Source organism: Anomaloglossus baeobatrachus, chromosome 5 (genome assembly GCF_048569485.1).
Source record: "Anomaloglossus baeobatrachus isolate aAnoBae1 chromosome 5, aAnoBae1.hap1, whole genome shotgun sequence".
NCBI classification, from domain to species: Eukaryota; Metazoa; Chordata; class Amphibia; order Anura; family Aromobatidae; genus Anomaloglossus; species Anomaloglossus baeobatrachus.
In genome coordinates this window covers 545,442,257-545,469,556 of record NC_134357.1, presented here as the reverse complement: position 1 = coordinate 545,469,556, position 27,300 = coordinate 545,442,257, and the positions used below count along the sequence as shown (strand labels likewise).

The following is a 27,300-nucleotide window of genomic DNA, read 5'->3' as shown; positions in this document are numbered from 1 at the left end:
ACTCCACATCATAAACTCCATTATATTTTTTTTCTAAGGAATTCAAATCGCTGCACAATCGCTCCTGAAATAGAAAGCATTACCGTATTTCTTTGTCGCTCCTAATTGGGAGACCCAGACAATTGGGTGTATAGCTACTGCCTCCGGAGGCCACACAAAGTATTACACTTAAAAGTGTAAAGCCCCTCCCCTTCTGCCTATACACCCCCCGTGGGATCACGGGCTCCTCAGTTTTCATGCTTTGTGCGAAGGAGGTCAGACATCCACGCATAGCTCCACTGTTTAGTCAGCAGCAGCTGCTGACTATGTCGGATGGAAGAAAAGAGGGCCCATACTAGGGCCCCCAGCATGCTCCCTTCTCACCCCACTTTTGTCGGCGGTGTTTGTTAAGGTTGAGGTACCCATTGCGGGTACGGAGGCTGGAGCCCACATGCTGCTTCCTTCCCCATCCCCCTTAGGGCTCTGGGTGAAGTGGGATTTTACCGGTCTCCAGGCACTGAGACCGTGCTCCATCCACAGCCCCTGGGATTCTGCTGGATATGGAGCTGAGTATCGTCAGGGACAGGGCCCTGCTACGTCAAGGTACTCTGTGTCCCCGTACAGACCGCGCGCAGACACACTACAGCATTGCTGGGTGTGTTAGTGCGCCGGGGACAACAGCGCTGCGCGCTTGTGCCATTACTAACTACAGCTCTGCTGAGTGAGTCAATGTATTGGGAACTGCCGCGCCGGCCGCTGCTGTCAGTTTTACGCTGCGGCGCGGCTGGGACTTGTGGTGCGCCGGGGACTTCCGCGCTGGCCGTGCATATATGACGACCGCGCTTATTACTCGAGTCCCCGGCTTTTGCGGCCTAGTTTCGTTTCGTTTCCGCCCCCAGGCCTGCCAGTCAGGGGAAGGGCGGGACGCTGTACAGAACGTCAGCGCCGAGGGCTGGAGTCTACTTTACATACTCCAGCCCTCAGACTGGGCACAGTGGGACGCCAGTTTCCCGCACTTTGTCTGAGGCACGCCCACGGTCCGCCCCTCTTCACAGAACGCCGGCAGCCATTCCTGTGTGCAGTCTGAGCTGGAGAGGGGAGACAAGTTCTGGGAGACCCAGACACGGGATTCTGGCGACCACACACCCGCGTTTGAGCGGGCGGTAAGAGGCACCTCTGGTGCTGACCCCACTAGTGCCGAAGTGTACATTTGTATTTTTATGCTTGCATGCTATACATTGCACTGTACGGTCGCTGGTGATTCTTGGCTATATACCCTCCTAGATTGCTCAGAGGAGACAACAGCATGTCATCCGCAAAAAGCAAGGGTGCCAAGGCACAGGCTTTCTATGCTGCTTGTACCGCATGTGAGGCTACTCTACCGGCAGGTTCCACTGACCCCCATTGTGTGCAGTGCTCGGGCCCTGTGGCACTTGCTCGCCCGGGGCCTCTGCTAGAGGTGACCCAGGGAGAACCACCTGTGAATACTGTCCAGGTGACGGGGACGGAGTTTGCAGTTTTTGCTGATAGATTGTCTGTGACTATGACTAAAATTCTAGAAACTTTGCAGTCTAGACCAGTAACTCAGACCATGGGCACTGTTGAATCATTGCTCCCTGGTCCCCCTCAGTTGGAACAGCTCCGGGCTCCGGGGGTGTCCCATGCATCCCAGGGTGAAGGCTCTGACACGGACGACAGTCCCAGACAGCCTAAGCGAGCTCGCTATGAGCGGCCCTCGACTTCATCACACTGGTCAGGGTCCCAGCAGGAGGACTCTCTGTATGATGAGGCGGAGGTAGCTGATCAGGATTCTGATCCTGAGACCGCTCTCAATCTGGATACTCCTGATGGTGACGCCATAGTGAATGATCTTATAGCGTCCATCAATAGAATGTTGGATATTTCTCCCCCAGCTCCTCCAGTGGAGGAGTCAGCTTCACAGCAGGAGAAATTCCATTTCAGGTATCCCAAGCGTAAATTAAGTACTTTTCTGGACCACTCTGACTTTAGAGAGGCAGTCCAGAAACACCACGCTTATCCAGATAAGCGTTTCTCCAAACGGCTTAAGGATACACGTTATCCCTTTCCCCCTGACGTGGTCAAGGGCTGGACCCAGTGTCCCAAGGTGGATCCTCCAATCTCCAGGCTTGCGGCTAGATCCATAGTTGCAGTGGAAGATGGGGCTGCACTTAAAGATGCCACTGACAGACAGATGGAGCTCTGGTTGAAATCCATCTATGAAGCTATCGGCGCGTCGTTTGCTCCAGCATTCGCAGCCGTATGGGCACTTCAAGCTATTTCAGCTGGTCTTACACAGATTGACACGGTCACACGTACATCTGTTCCGCAGGTGGCATCCTTAACCTCTCAAATGTCTGCATTTGCGTCTTACGCGATTAATGCTGTCCTGGACTCTACGAGCCGTACGGCAGTGGCGTCCGCCAACTCCGTGGATTTACGCAGAGCCTTGTGGTTAAGGGAATGGAAGGCAGATTCTGCTTCCAAAAAGTGCTTAACCAGTTTGCCATTTTCTGGTGACCGACTGTTTGGTGAGCGTTTGGATGAAATCATTAAACAGTCCAAGGGTAAGGATTCATCCTTACCTCAGCCCAGACAAAACAAACCCCAACAGAGGAGGGGACAGTCGGGGTTTCGGTCCTTTCGAGGCTCGGGCAGGTCCCAATTCTCCTCGTCCAAAAGGACTCAAAAGGATCAGAGGAGCTCAGATTCTTGGCGGGCTCAGTCACGCCCAAAAAAGACAGCCGGAAGACCCGCTACCAAGCCGGCTTCCTCATGACTTTCGGCCTCCTCTCTCCGCATCCTCGGTCGGTGGCAGGCTCTCCCGCTTTGGCGACATTTGGCTGCCACAGGTCAAAGACCGTTGGGTGAGAGACATTCTGTCTCACGGGTACAGGATAGAGTTCAGTTCTCGTCCTCCAACTCGATTCTTCAGAACTTCTCCACCTCCCGACCGAGCCGATGCTCTTCTGCAAGCGGTGTGCACTCTAAAGGCAGAAGGAGTGGTGACCCCTGTTCCTCTTCAGGAGCAAGGTCACGGTTTTTACTCCAATTTGTTTGTGGTGCCAAAAAAGGACGGGTCTTTCCGTCCCGTTCTGGATCTAAAACTGCTCAACAAGCACGTGAAAACCAGGCGGTTCCGGATGGAATCCCTCCGCTCCGTCATCGCCTCAATGTCTCAAGGAGATTTCCTAGCATCAATAGACATCAAGGATGCTTATCTCCACGTGCCGATTGCTCCAGAGCACCAGCGTTTTCTACGCTTCGTTATAGGAGACGAACACCTTCAGTTCGTAGCTCTGCCTTTCGGGCTGGCGACAGCCCCACGGGTCTTCACCAAGGTCATGGCAGCAGTAGTAGCAGTCCTGCACTCTCAAGGTCACTCTGTGATCCCGTATTTGGACGATCTACTTGTCAAGGCACCCTCTCAAGAGGCATGCCAACACAGCCTGAACGTTGCGCTGGAGACTCTCCAGAGTTTCGGGTGGATCATCAACTTTTCAAAGTCAAATCTGACCCCGACCCAATCGCTAACATATCTTGGCATGGAGTTTCATACTCTCCCAGCGATAGTGAAGCTTCCGCTGGACAAACAGCGTTCACTACAGACAGGGGTGCAATCTCTTCTTCTAGGCCAGTCACACCCCTTGAGACGCCTCATGCACTTCCTAGGGAAGATGGTAGCAACAATGGAGGCAGTCCCTTTCGCGCAGTTTCATCTGCGTCCACTACAATGGGACATTCTCCGCCAATGGGACGGGAAGTCGACGTCCCTCGACAGGAACGTCTCCCTTTCTCAGGCGGCCAAGGAATCTCTTCGGTGGTGGCTTCTTCCCACCTCATTGTCAAAAGGAAAGTCCTTCCTACCCCCATCCTGGGCGGTGGTCACGACAGACGCGAGTCTATCAGGGTGGGGAGCGGTTTTTCTCCACCACAGGGCTCAAGGTATGTGGACTCAGCAAGAGTCCACCCTTCAGATCAATGTTCTGGAAATCAGAGCAGTGTATCTTGCCCTACAAGCCTTCCAGCAGTGGCTGGAAGGCAAGCAGATCCGAATTCAGTCGGACAACTCCACAGCGGTGGCATACATCAACCACCAAGGAGGAACACGCAGTCGGCAAGCCTTCCAGGAAGTCCGGCGGATTCTGACGTGGGTGGAAGACACGGCATCCACCATATCCGCAGTTCACATCCCAGGCGTGGAAAACTGGGAAGCAGACTTCCTCAGTCGCCAGGGTATGGACGCAGGGGAATGGTCTCTTCACCCGGATGTGTTTCAGGAGATCTGTCGCCGCTAGGGGAGGCCGGACGTCGACCTAATGGCGTCCCGGCACAACAACAAGGTCCCGGCTTTCATGGCACGGTCTCACGATCACCGAGCTCTGGCGGCGGACGCCTTAGTTCAAGATTGGTCGCAGTTCCGGCTGCCTTATGTGTTCCCACCTCTGGCACTGTTGCCCAGAGTGCTGCGCAAGATCAGGTCCGACTGCCGCCGCGCCATCCTCGTCGCTCCAGACTGGCCGAGGAGGTCGTGGTACCCGGATCTGTGGCACCTCACGGTAGGCCAACCGTGGGCACTACCAGACCGACCAGACTTGTTGTCTCAAGGGCCGTTTTTCCATCTGAATTCTGCGGCCCTGAACCTGACTGTGTGGCCATTGAGTCCTGGATCCTAGCGTCTTCAGGATTATCTCAAGAGGTCATTGCCACCATGAGACAGGCTAGAAAACCATCCTCCGCCAAGATCTACCACAGGACGTGGAAGATATTCTTATCTTGGTGCTCTGCTCAGGGAGTTTCTCCCTGGCCATTTGCATTGCCTACTCTTCTTTCCTTCCTACAATCCGGTTTGGAAAAAGGTTTGTCGCTCGGCTCCCTTAAAGGACAAGTCTCAGCGCTATCTGTATTTTTTCAGAAACGCCTAGCACGACTTCCTCAGGTACGCACGTTCCTGCAAGGGGTTTGTCATATCGTCCCTCCTTACAAGCGGCCGTTAGAGCCCTGGGATCTGAACAGGGTTCTAATTGCTCTCCAGAAGCCGCCTTTCGAGCCTATGAGGGATGTTTCCCTTTCTCGCCTTTCACAGAAAGTGGCCTTTCTAGTAGCGGTCACGTCTCTTCGGAGAGTGTCCGAGCTAGCAGCGCTGTCATGCAAATCTCCCTTCCTGGTGTTTCACCAGGACAAGGTGGTTCTGCGCCCGATTCCGGAGTTTCTCCCTAAGGTGGTATCCCCCTTTCATCTCAATCAGGATATCTCCTTACCTTCTTTGTGTCCTCATCCAGTTCATCAATGTGAAAAGGATTTGCATTTGTTGGATCTGGTAAGAGCACTCAGAATCTACATTTCCCGCACGGCGCCTCTGCGCCGCTCGGATGCACTCTTTGTCCTTGTCGCTGGTCGGCGTAAAGGGTCGCAAGCTTCCAAATCCACCCTGGCTCAGTGGATCAAGGAACCAATTCTTGAAGCCTACCGTTCTGCTGGGCTTCCGGTTCCCTCAGGGCTGAAGGCCCATTCTACCAGAGCCGTGGGTGCGTCCTGGGCATTACGGCACCAGGCTACGGCTCAGCAGGTGTGCCAGGCGGCTACCTGGTCGAGTCTGCACACTTTTACCAAGCATTATCAGGTGCATACCTACGCTTCGGCGGACGCCAGCCTAGGTAGACAAGTCCTTCAGGCGGCGGTTGCCCACCTGTAGGAAAGGGCTGTTTTACGGCCCTATCACGAGGTGTTATTTTACCCACCCAGGGACTGCTTTTGGACGTCCCAATTGTCTGGGTCTCCCAATTAGGAGCGACAAAGAAGAAGGGAATTTTGTTTACTTACCGTAAATTCCTTTTCTTCTAGCTCCAATTGGGAGACCCAGCACCCGCCCTGTTTTCTTAGGGATTTTTGTTTTTTCGGGTACACATGTTGTTCATGTTGAATGGTTTCAGTTCTCCGATGTTTCTTCGGATCGAATTTGTTTTTAAACCAGTTATTGGCTTTCCTCCTTCTTGCTTTTGCACTAAAACTGAGGAGCCCGTGATCCCACGGGGGGTGTATAGGCAGAAGGGGAGGGGCTTTACACTTTTAAGTGTAATACTTTGTGTGGCCTCCGGAGGCAGTAGCTATACACCCAATTGTCTGGGTCTCCCAATTGGAGCTAGAAGAAAAGGAATTTACGGTAAGTAAACAAAATTCCCTTCTTTTCGGACTATAAGATGCACTTTGTGGGCCCACTCATTTCATATGCATGCATACTCGCGCACACTTAGCAGCCTGCCTGCGTGATCACCCCTGGCAACTACAGCCTGGAGTAATCATGTGTGGCTAAATTCACTGCTCCTGCACATCGTCATCAGCGTTGGGGCAGTGAATAAGTATGGTATATTCACCGGTCACCGTTCCCTGCAGCATCGCTATGTCCTCCTGTCTGCCGGCCCACTGATCTGTATAGAGAGCAGTGAACACAGCGATGACGTCATCGCTGTGCGCACGGCTCACACACATCAGCGGGCGGCAGCCAGGAGGACATAGCGATGCTAGAGGGAACCGTGACCGGCACCACAGGTCAGCGGCGCTGCTGCTGACACAGACAAGAAGATGAGTAATGCTGTTGGAGTGAGGAAAGGTGAGTATAAATGTTATTTTTTTGTGTGCCACAGGATGCAGGCCGTATACCAGGATGGGGGTATATAGCAGGATGGGGGTATATAGCAGGATGGGGGTATTTATCAGGATGGGGTTTTTTAGTAGGATGGGGGTATTTAGCAGGATGGGAGTATATAGCAAGATGGGGGTATATAGCACGTTTGGGGTATATAGCAGGATAGGGGTAGATATCAGGATGCGGTTATTTATCAGGATGGAGGCTTTACCAGGATGACGGACATATATACAAGGATGGGGATCATATACAAGGCAGGAGAATCATTACTAGGATGGGTTACCTTTAGTAGAGAATTTGGGGACATTACCCCCATAACTGCGTCAGCAGCAGATCCTCGCCCCATAACAGTGTGTCATGAAAAACACTTTTTGCTTAAAATTTTATTTTCATCCTCTAAAACCAGGGTGCATCTTATGGTCCGGTTCGTCTTATAGTCCGAAAAATATGGTAATACTTTCTGTACTTTTCTAGTCAGAACTCTTAGGCTAAATTCACACTTCCGTTGTTTTGCATCAGTCACATGCGTTGCTTGACGCATGTGACTGATGCGTTGTACAACGGATGACAACGGTGACAAAGAAAAGAATTTCTTTGTCGGACTCCGTTGTGTGCGGGGGGCGGAGTTCGGGGGGGCGGAGTTCAGGGGGCGGAGCTGAGGACGTCAGTGCCGCGGTCTGCATGGCTGGGGACAGGTGAGTGAGTGTGTGTGTATGTATGTGTGTGTGTGTGTGTGTGTATGTATGTGTGTGTCTACATGCGTGTATACATGCGGAGTGCGGGAGGGAGCGGAGCCGAGTGGTGAAGTGTCGGCCTCCTTGCGCACTGTATCCAGGGTAACTATCGGGTAAAAGCAAACCACTTTTTGCTTGGTTACCCGATATTTATCTTGGATACCAGCTTAGCGCGGGCTCCCTGCACCCGTAACCACTGTAAATATCGTGTAACTAACCAAAGCGCATTGCTTGGTCACCCGATGTTTATCCTGGTTACGGGGGCGGGGAGCCAGAGAGCGCATGCGCAGCGAAATCCTACGGATCGCGCTGCTCAATAAACGTTACATGCTGCGTTGCTCCTGCCCGGCAGTCAGTTAAAAAACGACTGACCGCGACGCAGCGGATGCAACGCAGCATCATCAGTCACACTCCGTCACTAATAGAAGCCTATGGGGAAAAACAGGATTCCTGCAAAATATTTTGCAGGATACCGTAATTCCTCAAGGCTACGGATTGTGACTGATGCAAAACAACGGAAGTGTGAACTTAGCCTTATGTGATCTAAGGGTCCATTACAAATTAGTGCAATTCCGGTTTGGTGTTGGAGTTCTTCCCCCGAACATACATTCTTGTTAGAGATGTAACTTTTTATTCTTCGTTCTTTTTTACAGGTTTATTCTATATGATATGTTTGATTGTGGTGGAATCAGCATACCTCACTAATGTGAGTCTGCAACTCACTGGTCGTCTTTCAAAAAAGGTCTCCGTTGTCTCTGCCAAATGCCTAAGATCTAAATTTAAGACACATCAGCTCTGCACTATTTAAAGAAATGCAAATGAAAGAGAGAGACCAGCTCACCGGGTGCTTGGGGTGATGAGGGTGCATAGAAGCCCTGAACCGCTACCGGGAAAAATTGTAGAAAAGGGGAAAAAAGTCCATCGTTCACGGCCAATAGTTCAATAAAAAACTAGACTTTATTAATGTTCATAAAATATGAGTTAAAACAATGTAGACAAACATCTACGCGTTTCAAGTGGATAAACCGCACTTAATCATTATCCACTTGAAACGCATAGACTTTTGTCTACATTATTTTAATTCATATTCTATGGAATATATTATTATTCAATTATTATTCTATTATTATAAAAATTAATAAAGCCTAGTTTTTGATTGAACTATTGACCTCAGATGCTGTTTTTTTCCCCTTTTTCTTTACATTTTTGAACATTTCTTCCAGAAATTCATCTGACAGAAATTATTATGCCAAGAGCTACCAACCCACATACTATTATTACTCCACAGATGTTCCACCTTATTTAATATTTTTTATTTTTTTTTACTGAAGAAGACTGTTGAGTTTGATCATGTGATTAGATATGTTATTGTTAGAAATGTTCGGGTTCGGCTGGACTTAAGTCCGGTTTGGGACCGGACTTTACCTTGAACTTTTGCCCTGATGCAGAATCCCATATAAGTCCTAAGGGACCCAAAGTTAAGTGTTATAAAATGGTGTTGGAAAGGTCTAGGGGGCTGCAAAAGAAAGCAAAATGGGTATTAAACCAGGACAATTATACTTGCCGAGTTCCCGTGCGGCTGTCACACTGCTTTCTGGTCTGCTCATTATAGTAGATTGTGACTATTCACTGCTTCCCCTGCCCACCCTCTGTGCCAGTGTCTGTGGCTGCAGTCACACTAGATGTCAGGGTCCCTAAAGCGGAGTGTAAAAATGAATAATTGGAAAACATGCCGTAGGGTTCCCCGTATTTCGATAACCAGCGCAGATAAAGCAGGCAGCTGTGGGCTGCAGCCCCCAGCTGTGTGTGTTATCTTGGCTGTATCAAAATACAAGGGAACAGTCATGGGTGACACAGTCCTGTGGTGTCCAGCTTATAGCGTGTCGTAGCATTTGGCTGCACAAACTGTTCCCTGATCTTCTATTATTCCTGCTTTGTGTATATGGTATCTTAGGTATCTCCTCTGCGGGGGTATATCCCTTTGCTTTTAGGATCCTGTGGAGTTCCTCACCCTTTCAGCTGTTTTCATCAGCACTTCCTTGTGGTCTTAAATTCCTTTCTCATTCCTTTCTGGTCTATCCTAGTGAAAGCTGTAACTTCCTACAGATCCTGAGTGCTTGCATTCATGTGGAGTAACTTTGTTGTGTGTTGCAGTCCCTCTCCCTGAATTTTCTGGAAGATAAGTTGTTTGTTATTTTCCCTTGTTTGTTATCCCTGTGTGTCCTTTAGCTCTTAGTGAGGCTGACAAGAGCTCATCCCATCTGTTCCCTACTTAGGGCTCAGATCAGGATCAGCCTAGATCCAGGTATCCTGTTCGGTGCATAGGTGTAAAACCTATGTAGAGTGGTGAAGGAAGTCAGGGCACAAGGTCTTCCTTCCCTTTCCTTTCGCCATCAGCTGGGTACCCAAAGTGGCTTTTTTAACCCCTTCACGACCTTGGACGGATCTTTCCATCAAGGATCGTGTCCCGTTAAGCCCCGCCCCCTGCCGCGGGCAGGCGGCCGTGGTCGGCACACATATCAGCTGTTTTCAACAGCTGACGTGTGCCTGCTAGCCGCGGGTGGAATCGCTTCCACCCGCGGCCACTAACCCCTTAAATCTTGCTGCCAAAGTCTGGCAGCAAGATCTAAATGCGCGCGGCCATGTTTTTTTTACTTACCGCCGCCCCCACCAGAAGTCACGTGCGTTATCACGTGACTATTGGTGGTTGCCATCGTAGTACAGGGTCATGTGATGACGCCTGCAGCTATGATGTTTCACTTTCGTTTTCCCTCGGCCGAGAGCAGAGGGAAAAACAAAGTGACTGAATCTGCTGTTTACAGCTGTATAGCTGTGATCAGCAGTTAGATAATAGCGATCGGATTGCTGATCGCTATAGCCCCCTAGGGGGACTAGTAAAATAAAAAAAAAAGTAAAAAAAAAGTTTTAAAAAATAAAAACAAAAAACAAAAAACCTAAAAGTTCAAATCACCCCCATTTTCCCCCCCATTGAAAATTAAAGGGTTAAAAAATAAATAAATATACACATATTTGGTATCGCCGCGTTCAGAAATGCCCGATCTATCAAAATATGAAATCAATTATTCTGATTGGTAAACGGCGTAGTGGCAAAAAATTCCAAACGCCAAAATTACGTTGCAAAATGCAATAACAGGCGATCAAAACGTAGCATCTGCGCAAAAATGGTACCATTATAAACGTCAGCTCAAGACGCAAAAAATAAGCCGTCACTGAGCCATAGATCCCAAAAAATAAGAACGCTACGTGTTTCGGAAAATGGCGCAAAACGTGCGCCACTTTTATTGGACAAACTTGTGAATTTTTGTTTAACCCCTTAGATACAAGTAAACCTATACATGTTTGGTGTCTACAAACTCGCACCGACCTGAGGCATCACATAGATGCATCAGTTTTATCATATAGTGAACACGGTGAATAAAACATCCCAAAAACTATTGTGCGATCACACTTTTTTTGCAGTTTTTCCACACTTGGAATTTTTTTGCTGTTTTCCAGTACAATATATGGTAAAACCTATGGTTTCTTTTAAAAGTACAACTCCTCCCGCAAAAAACAAGCCCTCATATGGCAAGATTGACGTAATAATAATAAAGTTACGGCTCTCGGAAGAAAGGGAGCAAAAAACAAAAACGCAAAAACGGAAAGTGCCCGGGGGCTGAAGGGGTTAAAATTATTTAGAGAATTAAAGAACCAGCCTGCAGTCTCCCCCCCCCCCCACCACCTACCCACCCAATTTCCCAATTTTGGATGCCCAGCCAAGATAAAGCAGTCAGCTGAAAACTAGTATTTTCAGGCAGGGAAGGCCCATTGTTGTTGGGGCCTTCCCAGCCTAAAAATAGCAGTCCGCAGCTTCCCCAGAGTTGGCACATCCATTAGATGTATCAATCCTTCGCTTTACACTGCACATCCCGATTGACCCTGGTGTATTGGCAATTAGAATAATGTAATGGGTTAATGACAGCTATGATTTGCAAAAAAAATCACAGCTGTCATCAAGCCCGAGGTTAGTAATGGGGAGGGGTCTATGAGATCCCGTCTCCTTACTAATTATGTAATCCACAGACACTACGGCCCACGACAATTCCGGCTCTGCTACATCTGAGGTCACAGTGCGCAGTCACATTAAAAAAATGTCCAATAACTATTGGCCTCCGCATCCTGAGAATTCCAGCCCCCGTCTTTCTGCTTTATCTTGGCTGGGTATCAAAATTGGGGTCGACTGCAAACATATTTTTTTAATCATTTATTTAAATAATTAAAAAAAAAAAGCCTCTTGGGAGACCTCATATTTTGATACACAGCCAAAATAACGCACACCGCTGGGGGCTTCAGCCTGTATCTGTCTGCTTTATATGCGCTGGGTATCAAAATACGGCGGACCCTATGCTGTGTGTCATGATCCATGTCTGGCTCAGCCTCTGATCCATTGCTGGTATCTCTTCTCTGGGTTACTGGTCTTGTAGGAATTAATCCATTCTGCCTCGCTCTGATGTCAGGCTGCTATATTCTGGTGTTGCTCCTGCTGAGCGTCGCCAGTAATATTTCCAGTTCAGATGTGTTATCGTTCCCGTTAGTGACCTTTTGTTCTCTCCTAACCCGTCCTGACCGCCGTTTTCCCTTTCACCCGATCTAACCTCTGTTCTCCCTCCTGACCCGACTTGACCTGTTCTCCCTGGCTTGTCCTTGTCTCCACCATTTTCCCTCCGGTCCTGCGTCCTCTGTTTTTGTCCCGCTTCCTGACTCTCTGACCTCTTACCTGTATCCTCGTTCCTGTCCTAGTTATATTCAGGATTCAAAACATATTCTTAATGTAATGAATACAGTTCGATGGTCTTCAAATTATGTATGGATCACGTGTGATGTCTCTTCATTATACTCCTCAATTCCCCATTCTTTGGCATTGATGTCTATTAATCGGGCTTTCTTCAGCGCTCTATTGGGAGACCCAGACGATTGGGGTATAGCTGCTGCCCTCTGGAGGCCACACAAAGCACTACACTAAAAAGTGCAAGGCCCCTCCCCCTCTGGCTATACCCCCCCGTGGTATCACGGGTTCTCCAGTTTTAGCTTTGTGTGCGAAGGAGGTCAGACATCCACGCATAGCTCCACAGATTTTAGTCAGCAGTAGCTGCTGACTATTTCGGATGGAAGAAAAGAGGACACATATAGTGTCCCCAGCATGCTCCCTTCTCACCCCTGGATGGTGTTGTAAGGTTGAGGTACCTATTGCTGGTACGGAGGCTGGAGCCCACATGCTGTTTTCCTTCCACATCCCCCTGAGGGGCTCTGTGGAAGTGGGATCCTGCCGGCCTCAAAGCTCTGACGCCGGGCTCCATCCACAGACCCATTTGAACCTGCTGGATACGGAGCTGGAGTACCGTTCAGGGACATGGCCCTGCACCATTACAGGTACTCTGTGTCCCCGTACACACAGGCACAGCACACTCCAGACTTGCTGGGTGTGCTAGTGCGCCGGGGACAGTAAAGGGTTACAGTCACTGCAGCCTTGCTGAGTGACTTTGTGTTTTGGGAACTACCGCGCCGGACGCTCCGGGAGCGGCGGCGCGGCTGGGACTTGTAGTTCGCCGGGGACTGGGCGCCGACCGCGCTTTTACGGCGGCGGCGCTTATAACTCCAGTCCCCGGCTTCTGCGGCCTAGTGCCGCTTCGTTCCCGCCCCCTCCCTGTCACTCAGGGAAGGGGACAGGCGCTGAACAATCAGCAGCGCCGAGGGCTGGAGCCTTTTTACATGCTCCAGCCCTCTCACTGCACACTGTCGGGCGCCGGATTCCCGCTCTGCCTTGGGGGCACGCCCACGGCCCGCCCCTCCTCACACGAGCTGGGGAAGAAGCCGGCAGCCATTACAGAGCTCGGGGCACCAAGGCAGGACAGTGGCGTTCATACACCCGCTTATAGGCGGGCGGTAAGGGCACACATAGTGCTGACCACAATATATATGCAGTGTATACATGTGTTGTTTTTAACTGCATAGGTCGCTATATGTCCGCTTGGGGAGCGACTCATCAGCAGCAGGAAAGCAGGTGTGCTAAAGCACAGGCTTTCTAGGCTGCTTGTTTTGCACGACTGAGGTGTTCATTTGTGTTTATGCTGATATGCTATACATTGCACTGTACAGTCGCTAGTCTTAGCTATATTCTCCTGGAATGGCTAGACTACAGCAGCAGAAAACCAAGGGTGCTGGGGCACAGGTTTTTTTCTATGCTGCTTGTATTGCATGGGCTGCAGTGTGCATTTGTACTTGTGCTTGTATGCTATACATTGCACTGTATGGTCACTCTTCTGGGCTATATTCCCCTAGATGACCAGTCTACAGCAGCAGAAGAGCAGAGGTGCCAGGGCACAGGCTTCTATGCTGCTTGTATTGCATGTGCTGCAGTGTTCATTTGTACTTGTGCTTGTATGCTATACATTGCACTGTAGGGTCACTCTTCTGGGCTATATTCCCCTAGATGACTAGTATACGGCAGCAGAAGAGCAGGGGTGCCAGGGCACAGGCTTCTATGCTGCTTGTATTGCTTGTGCTGCAGTGGTCATTTGTACTTTATGCCTGTATGCTATACATTGCAATGTACGGTCACCAATCTTGGCTATATACTTCTAGATAGCTAGTCGGCAGCGGCAAAAAAGCAACACAGTTTTCAGTGCTGTTTTTACTACATGGGATGCTGTTCATGACACCGTCCCATTGTGTGCATGCTCCCCTGTAGCACGTCGTCTGCCGGGGTCTCTAGCACTTCGTCTGCCGGGGCTCTACTAGTTGTGGCCAAAGAAACCTCCTGTCAACCCTGTCCATGGACAGGGACGGAGTAGTCATAATTTAGAGACTTGCACCCATGGGCAATCTACTTGAACAAAAGGCAGCTCTTCAGGGCTTTGATACTGACATCGCTCTCAATCCGGATACACCGGGTGGTAACGCCATACGGAATGATCCTATACCGTCCACCAATGGAAGGTTGGATCTTCCTCCCTCAGCTCCCCCAGTGGAGATAGGAGACGAACAGGAGAAGTTCCTTTTCAGTGTCTCACGCAGATATTGAGTATTTTTCTGGCCACGCTGACTTCAGAGAAGCAGTCCAGGAACACCACGCTTACCAGATAAGCGTCTTCTCCAAACGTTTTTAGGATACACGTTATCCCTTTTTTCCCCTGACGTGGTCAGCGCTGGACCCAGGGTCCAAAGGTGGATTCTCCAATCTCCAGGCTTGCATATAGAGCCATAGTTGCACTGGAGATGGGGCTTCACTTAAAGATGCCATTCACAGACAGATGGACTCTGGTTGAAATCTGTCTAGGAGGCTATCGGCGTGTCGGTTGCTCCGGCATTCACAGCCGTATAGGCAACCTAACCTTTTCAGCGGTTCTTGCGCAGCTGGCCTTGAGCACATGTACATCTGTACCGCAGAGGCGTCCGTAACTCCGCAATGTCTGCACTGCGACTTACCCTATTAATGCTGTCCTAAAAGTACAGTCGAGGTTTCGGTCCTTCCCAAGCTCGGGCAGGTCCCAATTGTCCTCGTGCAAAAGGGCTACAAAACCTCAGACGGGCTCAGATTCCGGCCGGGCTCAATCACGCCCAAGGAAGGCAGCCGGAGGAACCGCTACCAAGGCGGTCTCCTCATGACTCTCAGCTCTCTCCCTCTCTCCGCATCCGCGGTTGATGGCAGACTCCCCCGCCTTTGGCGACATTTAGCTGCCACAGGTCACAGACCGGTGGGTGACGGACATTGTGCTCACGTGCACAGGACAGTGTTCTGTTCTCGTCCTCCGACTCCATTCTTCAGAACGGCCCCACCTTTCCACCGAGCAGATGCCCTGCTGCAGGCGGTGGACGCTCTAAGAGCAGAAGGAGTGGTGATCCCTGTCCCCCCTCAGGAACGAGGGCGAGGGTTTGTACTCCAATCTCTTTGTGGCTCCAAAAATGGACGGTTCCTTCCGTCCTGTTCTGGTTCTGAAACTGCTCAACGAGCATGCGAACGCCAGGCGGTTCCGGATGGGATCCCTCCGATCCGTCATTGCCTCAATGTCTCGAGGAGACTTCCTTGCCTCAACAGACATCAAAGATGCCTATCTCCACGTGCCAATTGCTACGGAGCACCAACGTTTTCTACGTTTTGTGATAGGAGACGAACATCTTCTGTTCGTAGCTCTGCCATTCAGTCTGGCGACAGCCCCACGGGTGGGCACCAAGGTCATGGCAGCAGTGGTAGCAGTCTTGCACTCTCACGGAGTGATTCCGTACTTGGACGATCTACTCGTCAAAGCAACCTCCCTCGAGGCATGCCAACGCAGCCTGAATGTTACGCTGGAGACTCTCCAGACTTTCGGGTGGATCATCAATTTGGCAAGGTCAAATCTGTCTCCGACTCAATCACTAACGTATCTCGGCATGGAGTTTCATACTCTATCAGCCATAGTGAAGCTTCCGCTGAACCAGCAGCGTTCACTGTGGACAGAGGTGCAGTCTCTCCTTCAAGGCCAGTCGCACCCCTTAAGGCGCCTCATGCACTTCCTAAGGAAGATGGTGGCAGCCATCGAGGCAGTTCTCTTTGCGCAGTTTCATCTGCGCCAACGGCAATCGGACATTCTCCGCAACTGCGAAAGGGCAGTCAACCTCCCTGGACGGGAAGTCTCCCTTTCCCTGACGGCCGAGGACTCTCTGCAATAGTGGCTTATTCCCACCTCATTGCCATAGCCCCCATCCTGGGCAGTGGTCACGACAGATACGAGTCTGTCAGGGTGGGGAGCAGTTTGTCTCCGCCACATGGCTCAGGGGACGTGGACTCAGCAGGAGTCCACCCTTCAGTTCGATGTGCTGGAAATCGGGGCAGGGTATCTTACCCTATTAGCTTTCCAAAAGTGGCTAGAAGGGAGCAGATCCGAATCCAGTCGGACATCTCCACAACGGTGGCATACATCAACCACCAAGGAGGGACACGCAGTCAGCAGCCTTCCAGGAAGTCCGGCGAATCCTCATGTGGGTGGAGGACACAGCATCCACCATATCCGCAGTTCACATCCCGGGCGTAGAAAACTGGGAAGCAGGCTTCCTCAGTCGCCAGGGCATGGACGCGGGGGAATGGTCCCTTCACCCGGACGTGTTTCAGGAAATCTGTTGCCGCTGGGGGGGGGCCGGACGTCGACCTAATGGCGTCTCGGCACACCAACAAGGTCCCGGCATTTATGGCACGATCGCGCGATCACAGAGCTCTGGCGGCAGACGCCTTAGTGCAAGATTGGTCGCAGTTCCGGCTCACATATGTGTTTCCACCTCTGGCACTCTTGCCCAGAGTACTGCGCAAAAATCAGATCCGATTGCAGCCGCGTCATACTCGTCGCACCAGACTGGCCGAGGAGATCGTGGTACCCGGATCTGTGGCATCTCACGGTCGGCCGACCGGGGTCACTACCAGACCGACCAGACTTACTGTCTCAAGGGCCGTTTTCTCCATCGGAATTCTGCGGCCCTGAACCTGACTGTGTGGCTTGTGTGTCCTGGATCCTAGCGTCTTCAGGATTATCCCAAGGGGTCGTTGCCACCATGAGACAGGCTAGGAAGCCCACGTCTGCTAAGATCTACCACAGAACGTGGAAGGTTTTCTTAATCTGGTGCTCTACTCAGGGAGTGTCTCCCTGGCCATTTGCATTGCCTATCTTTCTTTCCTTCCTACAATAGGAGTTAGAAAAGGGCTTGTCGCTAGACTCCCTCAAAGGGCAAGTCTCAGCACTATCCGTGTTCTTTCAGAAGCGTCTAGCACGTCTTTCTAAGGTGCGCACGTTCCCGCAGGGGGTTTGTCATATCGTACACCCGTACAAGGGGCCGTTGGATCCATGGGATCTGAACAGGGTTCTAGTTGCTCTCCAGAAGCCGCCTTTCGAGCCTCTGAAGGAAGTTTCTTTTTCTCGCCTGTCACAGAAGGTGGCGTTTCTCGTTGCGATCACATCGCTTCGGCGAGTGTCTGAGCTGGCAGCTCTGTCATCCAAGGCTCCCTTCCTGGTGTTTTCACCAGGACAAGGTAGTGCTGCGCATCATTCCGGAGTTTCTCCCTAAGGTAGTATCCTCGTTTCATCTTAATCAGGATATCTCCTTACCGTCCTTTTGCACTCATCCGGTTCACCGGTATGAGAATGATTTACGTTTGCTAGATCTGGTGAGAGCACTCAGAATCTACATTTCACGCACGGCGCCCGTACGCCGTTCCGATGCCCTTGTCGCTGGTACGCGCAAGAGGTTGCAGGCTTCTAAAGCCACCCTGGCTCGATGGATCAAAGAACCAATTCTGGAAGCCTACCGTTTTGCAGGGCTTCCGGTTCTTTCAGGGCTGAAAGCCCATTCAACCAGAGCCGTGAGTGCGTCCTGGGCGCTACGACACCAGGCTTCGGCTCAACAGGTGTGCCAGGCAACTACCTGGTCGAGTCTGCACACTTTCACCAAACATTTTCAGGTGCATACCTATGCTTCGGCGGATGCCAGCTTAGGTAGAAGAGTCCTGCGGGCGGCAGTGACATCCCCGTAGGGGAGGGCTGTTTTGCAGCTCTAACATGAGGTATCTCTTTACCCACCCAGGGACAGCTTTTGGACGTCCCAATCGTCTGGGTCTCCCAATAGAGCGCTGAAGAAGAAGGGAATTTTGTTACTTACCGTAAATTCCTTTTCTTCTAGCTCTTATTGGGAGACCCAGCACCCGCCCTGTTGTCCTTCGGGATTTCTTGGTTGTTTGCGGGTACACATGTTGTTCATGTTGAACGGTTTTTCAGTTCTCCGACGTTATTCGGAGTTAATTTGTTTAAACCAGTTATTGGCTTCCTCCTTCTTGCTTTGGCACTAAAACTGGAGAACCCGTGATACCACGGGGGGGTATAGCCAGAGGGGGAGGGGCCTTGCACTTTTTAGTGTAGTGCTTTGTGTGGCCTCCAGAGGGCAGCAGCTATACCCCAATCGTCTGGGTCTCCCAATAAGAGCTAGAAGAAAAGGAATTTACGGTAAGTAACAAAATTCCCTTCTTACACGCTACAATTTATCTAACGATGTGTCGGCGGAGTTATGTCGTAAGTGACGCACATCCGGCATCGTTAGTTACATTGTAGCGTGTGAAACCTCAGTGCGATTGGGATTGAACGTTAAAACGTTGATCGCATGCATGCCGTTCAATTACTAAAAATTGAACGTTGGGTTGTTCAATGTTCCCGGGGCAGCACACATCGCAGTGTGTGACACCCCGGGAACGATGAACTGCAGCTTACCTGGGTCCCGCAGCTCCCGCCGGCAATGCGGAAGGAAGGAGGTGGGCGGGATGTTTATGTCCCGCTCATCTCCGCCCCTCCGCTTCTATTGGCCGGCTGCCGCGTGACGTCGCAGTGACGCCGAACGTCCCTCCCACTCCAGGAAGTGGATGTTCGCCGCCCACATCGAGGTCGTATGGAAGGTAAGTACGTGTGACGGGAAATAATCGTTTGTGCGACACGGTCAACAAATTGAACGTGCGCACATATGATGGGGGCGGGTCACATCGCATACGATATCGTATGCAAAATCGTAAGGTGTAAAGCGGGCTTTAGGGAGTATATGAACAGATATACACATTATTCTGGCCAACTTCAAAGTTTTATTTTGGATGCCATTTGTTTTTTGTTACAAAATAATTTTCTTTGTCGCTCTATTGGGAGACCCAGACAATTGGGTGTATAGCTACTGCCTCCGGAGGCCACACAAAGTATTACACTTAAAAGTGTAAGGCCCCTCCCCTTCTGCCTATACACCCCCCGTGGGATCACGGGCTCCTCAGTTTTCATGCTTTGTGCGAAGGAGGCTGACATCCACGCATAGCTCCACTGTTTAGTCAGCAGCAGCTGCTGACTATGTCGGATGGAAGAAAAGAGGGCCCATACTAGGGCCCCCAGCATGCTCCCTTCTCACCCCACTTTTGTCGGCGGTGTTTGTTAAGGTTGAGGTACCCATTGCGGGTACGGAGGCTGGAGCCCACATGCTGCTTTCCTTCCCCATCCCCTTAGGGCTCTGGGTGAAGTGGGATCCTATCGGTCTCCAGGCACAGAAGACCGTGCTCCGTCCACAGCCTCTGGGAATCTGCTGGACATGGAGCTGAGTATCGTCAGGGACAGGGCCCTGCTGCATTAAGGTACTCTGTGTCCCCGTACAAATCGCGCACACACAGACCAGCATTGCTGGGTGTGTTAGTGCGCCGGGGGCAGCAGCGCGGCGCGCTTGTGCTATTACTCACTGCAGCTTTGCTGAGTGAGTTTATGTATTAGGAACTGCCGCGCCGGCCGCTGCTGGCGGTTTTTTACACTGCGGCGCGGCTGGGACTTGTGGTGCGCCGGGGACTTCCGCGCTGGCCGTGCTTATAGGACGGCCGCGCTTATAAATCGAGTCCCCGGCTTTTGCGGCCTAGTTCCGTTTCGTTCCCGCCCCCAGACCTGCCAGTCAGGGGAAGGGCGGGACGCTGTTCAGAACGTCAGCGCTGAGGGCTGGAGTCTGCTTAGCATACTCCAACCCCCCTCACTGGGCACAGTGGGACGCCAGTTTCCCGCACTTTGTCTGGGGCACGCCCACGGCCCGCCCCTCTTCACAGGACGCCGGCAGCCATTCCTGTTTGCAGTCTGAGTGGAGAGGGGAGACAAGCTCTGGGAGACCCAGACACGGGATTCTGGCGACCACACACCCGCTTTTGAGCGGGCGGTAAGCGGCACCTCGGGTGCTGACCCCACTAGTGCCGAAGTGTTCATTTGTACTTTATGCTTGTATGCTATACATTGCACTGTACGGTTGCTATTCTTGGCTATATACCCTCCTAGATTGCTAGACAACAGCATGTCGTCCGCAAAAAGCAAGGGGGCCAAGGCACAGGCTTTCTATGCTACCTGTACCGCATGTAAGGCTGTTCTACCGGCAGGTGCCACTGACCCCCATTGTGTGCAATGTTCGGCCCCTGTAGCACTTGCTCAGCCGGGGCCTCTGCTAGAGGTGGCCCAAGGAGAACCACCTGTGAACACTGTCCAGGTGACAGGGACGGAGTTTGCAGTTTTTGCTGATAGATTGTCGGTGACTATGACTAAAATCCTTGAGACTTTGCAGTCCAGACCGGTAACTCAGACCATGGGCACTGTTGATTCAATGCTCCCTGGCCCCCCTCATTTGGAACAAATCCGTGCTCCGGGGGGGTCCAATGCATCCCGGGGTGAAGGCTCTGACACGGACGACAGTCCCAGACAGCCTAAGCGAGCTCGCTATGAGCGGCCCTTGACTTCATCACACTGGTCAGGGTCTCAGCAGGAGGACTCTCTGTATGATGAGGCAGAGGTAGCTGATCAGGATTCTGATCCTGAGACCGCTCTTAATCTGGATACACCTGATGGGGACGCAATAGTGAATGATCTCATAGCGTCCATCAATAAAATGTTGGATATTTCTCCCCCAGCTCCTCCAGTGGAGGAGTCAGCTTCACAGCAGGAGAAATTCCCTTTCAGGTATCCCAAGCGTAAATTGAGTACTTTTCTGGACCACTCTGACTTTAGAGAGGCAGTCCAGAAACACCACGCTTATCCAGATAAGCGTTTCTCCAAACGCCTTAAGGATACACGTTATCCCTTTCCCCCTGACGTGGTCAAGAGCTGGACCCAGTGTCCAAAGGTGGATCCCCCAATCTCCAGGCTTGCGGCTAGATCCATAGTTGCAGTGGAAGATGGGGCTTCACTTAAAGATGCCACTGACAGACAGATGGAGCTCTGGTTGAAATCCATCTATGAAGCTATCGGCGCGTCGTTTGCTCCAGCATTCGCAGCTGTATGGGCACTCCAAGCTATTTCAGATGGTCTTGCGCAGATTGACACTGTCACACGTACATCTGTTCCGCAAGTAGCGTCCTTAACCTCTCAAATGTCTGCATTTGCGTCTTACGCTATTAATGCTGTCCTGGACTCTACGAGCCGTACGGCAGTGGCGTCCGCCAACTCCGTGGTTTTACGCAGAGCCTTGTGGTTAAGGGAATGGAAGGCAGATTCTGCTTCCAAGAAGTGCTTAACCAGTTTGCCATTTTCTGGTGACAGACTGGTGAGAGATTGGATGAAATCATTAAACAGTCCAAGGGTAAGGATTCATCCTTACCTCAGCCCAGACCAAATAAACCCCAACAGAGGAGGGGACAGTCGAGGTTTCGGTCCTTTCGAGGCTCGGGCAGGTCCCAATTCTCCTCGTCCAAAAGGACTCAAAAGGATCAGAGGAGCTCAGATTCTTGGCGGGCTCAGTCACGCCCAAAGAAAGCAGCCGGAGGAACCGCTACCAAGGCGGCTTCCTCATGACTTTCGGCCTCCTCTCTCCACATCCTCGGTCGGTGGCAGGCTCTCCCGCTTTGGCGACATTTGGCTGCCACAGGTCAAAGACCGTTGGGTGAGAGACATTCTGTCTCACGGGTACAGGATAGAGTTCAGTTCTCGTCCTCCAACTCGATTCTTCAGAACTTCTGCGCCTCCCGACCGAGCCGATGCTCTTCTGCAGGCGGTGTGCTCTTTAAAGGCAGAAGGAGTGGTGATCCCTGTTCCTCTTCAGGAGCATGGTCACGGTTTTTACTCCAATTTGTTTGTGGTGCCAAAAAAAGGACGGGTCTTTCCGTCCTGTTCTGGACCTAAAACTGCTCAACAAGCATGTGAAAACCAGGCGGTTCCGGATAGAATCCCTCCGTTCCGTCATCGCCTCAATGTCTCAAGGAGATTTCTTAGCATCAATAGACATCAAGGATGCTTATCTCCACGTGCCGATTGCTCCAGAGCACCAGCGTTTTCTACGCTTCGTTATAGGAGACGAACACCTTCAGTTCGTAGCCCTGCCTTTCGGTTTGGCGACAGCCCCAAGGGTCTTCACCAAGGTCATGGCAGCAGTAGTAGCAGTCCTGCACTCTCAGGGTCACTCTGTGATCCCTTACTTGGACGATCTACTTGTCAAGGCACCCTCTCAAGAGGCATGCCAACACAGCCTGAACGTTGCGCTGGAGACTCTCCAGAGTTTCGGGTGGATCATCAACTTTTCAAAGTCAAATCTGACCCCGACCCAATCGATAACATACCTTGGCATGGAGTTTCATACTCTCTCAGCGATAGTGATGCTTCCGCTGGACAAACAGCGTTCACTACAGACAGGGGTGCAATCTCTCCTTCAGGGCCAGTCGCACCCCTTGAGACGCCTCATGCACTTCTTGGGGAAGATGGTAGCAGCAATGGAGGCAGTCCCTTTCGCGCAGTTTCATCTGCGTCCACTACAATGGGACATTCTCCGCCAATGGGACGGGAAGTCGACGTCCCTAGACAGGAACGTCTCCCTTTCTCAGGCGGCCAAGGATTCTCTTCAGTGGTGGCTTCTTCCCACCTCATTGTCAATAGGAAAGTCTTTCCTACCCCCATCCTGGGCGGTGGTCACAACGGACGCGAGTCTTTCAGGGTGGGGAGCAGTTTTTCTCCACCACAGGGCTCAAGGTACGTGGACTCAGCAAGAGTCCACCCTTCAGATCAATGTTCTGGAAATCAGAGCAGTGTATCTTGCCCTACAAGCCTTCCAGCAGTGGCTGGAAGGCAAGCAGATCCGAATTCAGTCGGACAACTCCACAGCGGTGGCATACATCAACCACCAAGGAGGGACACGCAGTCGGCAAGCCTTCCAGGAAGTCCGGCGGATTCTGACGTGGGTGGAAGACACGGCATCCACCATATCCGCAGTTCACATCCCGGGCGTAGAAAACTGGGAAGCAGACTTCCTCAGTCGCCAGGGTATGGACGCAGGGGAATGGTCTCTTCACCCGGACGTGTTTCAGGAAATTTGTCGCCGCTGGGGGATGCCGGACGTCGACCTAATGGCGTCCCGGCACAACAACAAGGTCCCGGCCTTCATGGCACGGTCTCACGATCTCAGAGCTCTGGCGGCGGACGCCTTAGTTCAAGATTGGTCGCAGTTCCGGCTGCCTTATGTGTTCCCACCTCTGGCACTGTTGCCCAGAGTGCTACGCAAGATCAGGTCCGACTGCCGCCGCGCCATCCTCGTCGCTCCAGACTGGCCAAGGAGGTCGTGGTACCCGGATCTGTGGCATCTCACGGTAGGACAACCGTGGGCACTACCAGACCGGCCAGACTTGCTGTCTCAAGGGCCGTGTTTCCATCAGAATTCTGCGGCCCTGAGCCTGACTGTGTGGCCATTGAGTCCTGGGTCCTAGCATCTTCAGGATTATCTCAAGAGGTCATTGCCACCATGAGACAGGCTAGGAAACTAACCTCTGCCAAGATCTACCACAGGACGTGGAAGATATTCTTAGCTTGGTGCTCTGCTCAGGAAGTTTCTCCCTGGCCATTTGCATTGCCTACTTTTCTTTCCTTCCTGCAATCCGGGTTGGAAAAAGGTCTGTCGCTCGGCTCCCTTAAGGGACAAGTCTCTGCGCTATCTGTATTTTTTCAGAAGCGCCTAGCACGACTTCCTCAGGTACGCACGTTCCTGCAAGGGGTTTGTCATATCGTCCCTCCTTACAAGCGGCCGTTAGAGCCCTGGGATCTGAACAGGGTTCTAATTGCTCTCCAGAAGCCGCCTTTCGAGCCTATGAGGGATGTTTCCCTGTCTCGCCTTTCTCAGAAAGTGGCCTTTCTAGTAGCGGTCACGTCTCTTCGGAGAGTGTCCGAGCTAGCAGCGCTGTCATGCAAATCTCCCTTCCTGGTGTTTCACCAGGACAAGGTGGTTCTGCGCCCGATTCCGGAGTTTCTCCCTAAGGTGGTATCCCCCTTTCATCTCAATCAGGATATCTCCTTACCTTCTTTGTGTCCTCATCCAGTTCATCAATGTGAAAAGGATTTGCATTTGTTGGATCTGGTGAGAGCACTCAGAATCTACATTTCCCGCACGGCACCTCTGCGCCGCTCGGATGCACTCTTTGTCCTTGTCGCTGGCCAGCGTAAAGGGTCGCAGGCTTCCAAGTCAACCTTGGCTCGGTGGATCAAGGAACCAATTCTTGAAGCCTACCGTTCTGCGGGGCTTCCGGTTCCCTCAGGGCTGAAAGCCCATTCTACCAGAGCCGTGGGTGCGTCCTGGGCATTACGGCACCAGGCTACGGCTCAGCAGGTGTGCCAGGCGGCTACCTGGTCGAGTCTGCACACTTTTACCAAGCATTATCAGGTGCATACCTATGCTTCGGCGGACGCCAGCCTAGGTAGACAAGTCCTTCAGGCGGCGATTGCCCACCTGTAGAAAAGGGCCGTTTTTACGGCCCTATCATGAGGTATTATTTTACCCACCCAGGGATTGCTTTTGGACATCCCAATTGTCTGGGTCTCCCAATAGAGCGACAAAGAAGAAGGGAATTTTGTTTACTTACCGTAAATTCCTTTTCTTCTAGCTCTAATTGGGAGACCCAGCACCCGCCCCTGTTTTTTTGTATACACATGTTGTTCATGTTGAATGGTTTCAGTTCTCCGATATTCCTTCGGATTGAATTTGCTTAAACCAGTTTATTGGCTTTCCTCCTTCTTGCTTTTGCACTAAAACTGAGGAGCCCGTGATCCCACGGGGGGTGTATAGGCAGAAGGGGAGGGGCCTTACACTTTTAAGTGTAATACTTTGTGTGGCCTCCGGAGGCAGTAGCTATACACCCAATTGTCTGGGTCTCCCAATTAGAGCTAGAAGAAAAGGAATTTACGGTAAGTAAACAAAATTCCCTTCTTTTCAAATTTTCTAATCAATTTTTTCTTCAAAAACTTGGCTGTTCTATGGGGGCTAAATTTTCCCCTTCAGTGGCAATAATTTACATGAATTATTGGGAGGATTGCTATATTTATAATAAAACTAATCCATTTTCTGATCAAATTGCTTATTATTTTAGATTTATAGATGATGGATTGGTTGTGTGGAATGGTTCTTGTGAATTGATCCCTTCTTTCATCGATTATTTAAATAATAATTCTTTCAATATTACATTCACGTATAATTTCAATACTAATAGCGTAGCATATCTTGATCTTTTGCTTACTGGTTCTATTGCCACAGGTCATGTAATTTGCTCCTTATATCGTAAACCTGTAGCAGGTAACTCCTTGCTACACGCAGCCAGCTGCCATCCCAGGCATGTTAAAGACAACTTACCAGTAGGCTATGTCCTTTTATGTCAAATAAAAAAACTTTTACAGCCACCGCTACAAACAAAGTTCACACTAAAGCGGGCTTTACACGCTGCGATCTCACCCGCCCCTGTCGGTTGTGCGACACGGGCAAATCGCTGCCCGTGCCGCACAACCTCGCTTAACCCCGTCACACGCACTTACCTGCCCTGCGATGTCTCTTTGGCCGGCGAACGGCATCCATTTTTGGGGGGGCGGTTCATGCTGCGTCACAGCGACATCATACGGCAGGCGTCCAATAGAAGCGGAGGGGCGGAGATGAGCGAGATGTAACATCCCGCCTACCTCCTTCCTTCCGCATTGCCGGTGGAAGCAGGTAAGGAGATGTTCGTCGCTCCTGCGTGCGGTGTCACACACAGCGATGTGTGCTGCCGCAGGAACGACGAACAACATCGCTAATAAGCAGACAACGATTTTTTGGTTCAGGACGACCTCTCCGCGGCAAACGGTTTAAGGACGCTCATAAGTGTCATACACTGCGATATCGTTAATGACGCTGGATGTGCGTCACAAACACCGTGACCCCGACGATAATTCATTAACGATATCGTAGCGTGTAAAGCCCGCTTAATGATCATTTTCTCAATTGTGGAGACGATTAATAATAATAATTTAATAATTTGTTGTTTATGCTATTACTTGCAGAACTTTGCAGTTCCAATATATTGGATGCACAAGTCGTGCGTCACGCACCAGAATCGCAGAGCATCTGTATGATGCCAAACATATTTCTACTCATACTCCGTTTAGTGTTTCTCAGCATGTCATACTAGTACATCAGGGTAATACTGATCACCTTGAAGTCCATGCTTTGAAAAAAGTTTATAACAACAAAAGAGGTGGAGATAGAATTCGGTTACACCATTTTCAGGAAGCTTTATTCATTTTTCAAATGAATACATCTTTCCCCTCAGGACTAAGCAAAAGAACGGATTTGCTGTATTTATTAATGGATTCATATACTTTCTTGGTGGTTTTCTCTGGAACAAATCATGCTAATTTGCATTAATGGATCTATATATTTTCATGGTGTTTTTCTCTGGATTAGATCATGCTGATTTGCATAATTTATTCGGGAGTCATCATTTCCTTTGGCTATACACTATTTAAATGCTTTCTAGTTGTACCCTATGATGATCATGACTAAGGACGATCACGTCTGAAACGCGTTGATCGGAGGAGTTATTTTTATGTTTTTATTTTTTTAATAAATGTGAAGTTTTATACACACTTCTGGAATTTTTGAACGTCTTTGTGCCAGGATCTGCTTTCTACTAATTGAAGTAGTGAATATGTATGAGGCTGAGCGGCTAGGGAAGAATGAGAGGCAGCGGGAGAAGTGTGGCAGCCGCTCTGCCATCAGTGAGTATGAAGCACTTGGAGAGAGACGCTGGCAATGTAATGTGCACAAAATGGCGGCGGACAGCCAATCACACTAATGCCACAGCCAAGATGGCTGCGGTATTACTGTGATTGGTTAAGAAGCCCAACATATTTAGTGGCTGCAAATCAGGCGCCAAAGATGCTAGGCAGGATATCCGAAATAGCAAGGCGAATACACCATTACTCGCTATATAATGAATACCCCGGATACCGCACTATTCGTGCGAATAGTGACGAACACATTCGCTCATCACTAGTGGGCTGTTTTCACACTACAGCAAGGCCAACTACATGGATGCTAAATGTGGTATGGACACACTGCAAGGCTGAGAAGCGAGGA

General features: G+C 50.7%; 1 protein-coding gene across 2 annotated transcripts in view; it reads left to right on the top strand.

Moving 5' to 3' along the window:
• Positions 1-27,300, top strand: part of LOC142312232 (uncharacterized) — a 92,691-nt gene that overhangs the window by 61,608 nt on the left and 3,783 nt on the right. The gene's annotated exons all lie outside the window — the stretch shown is intronic.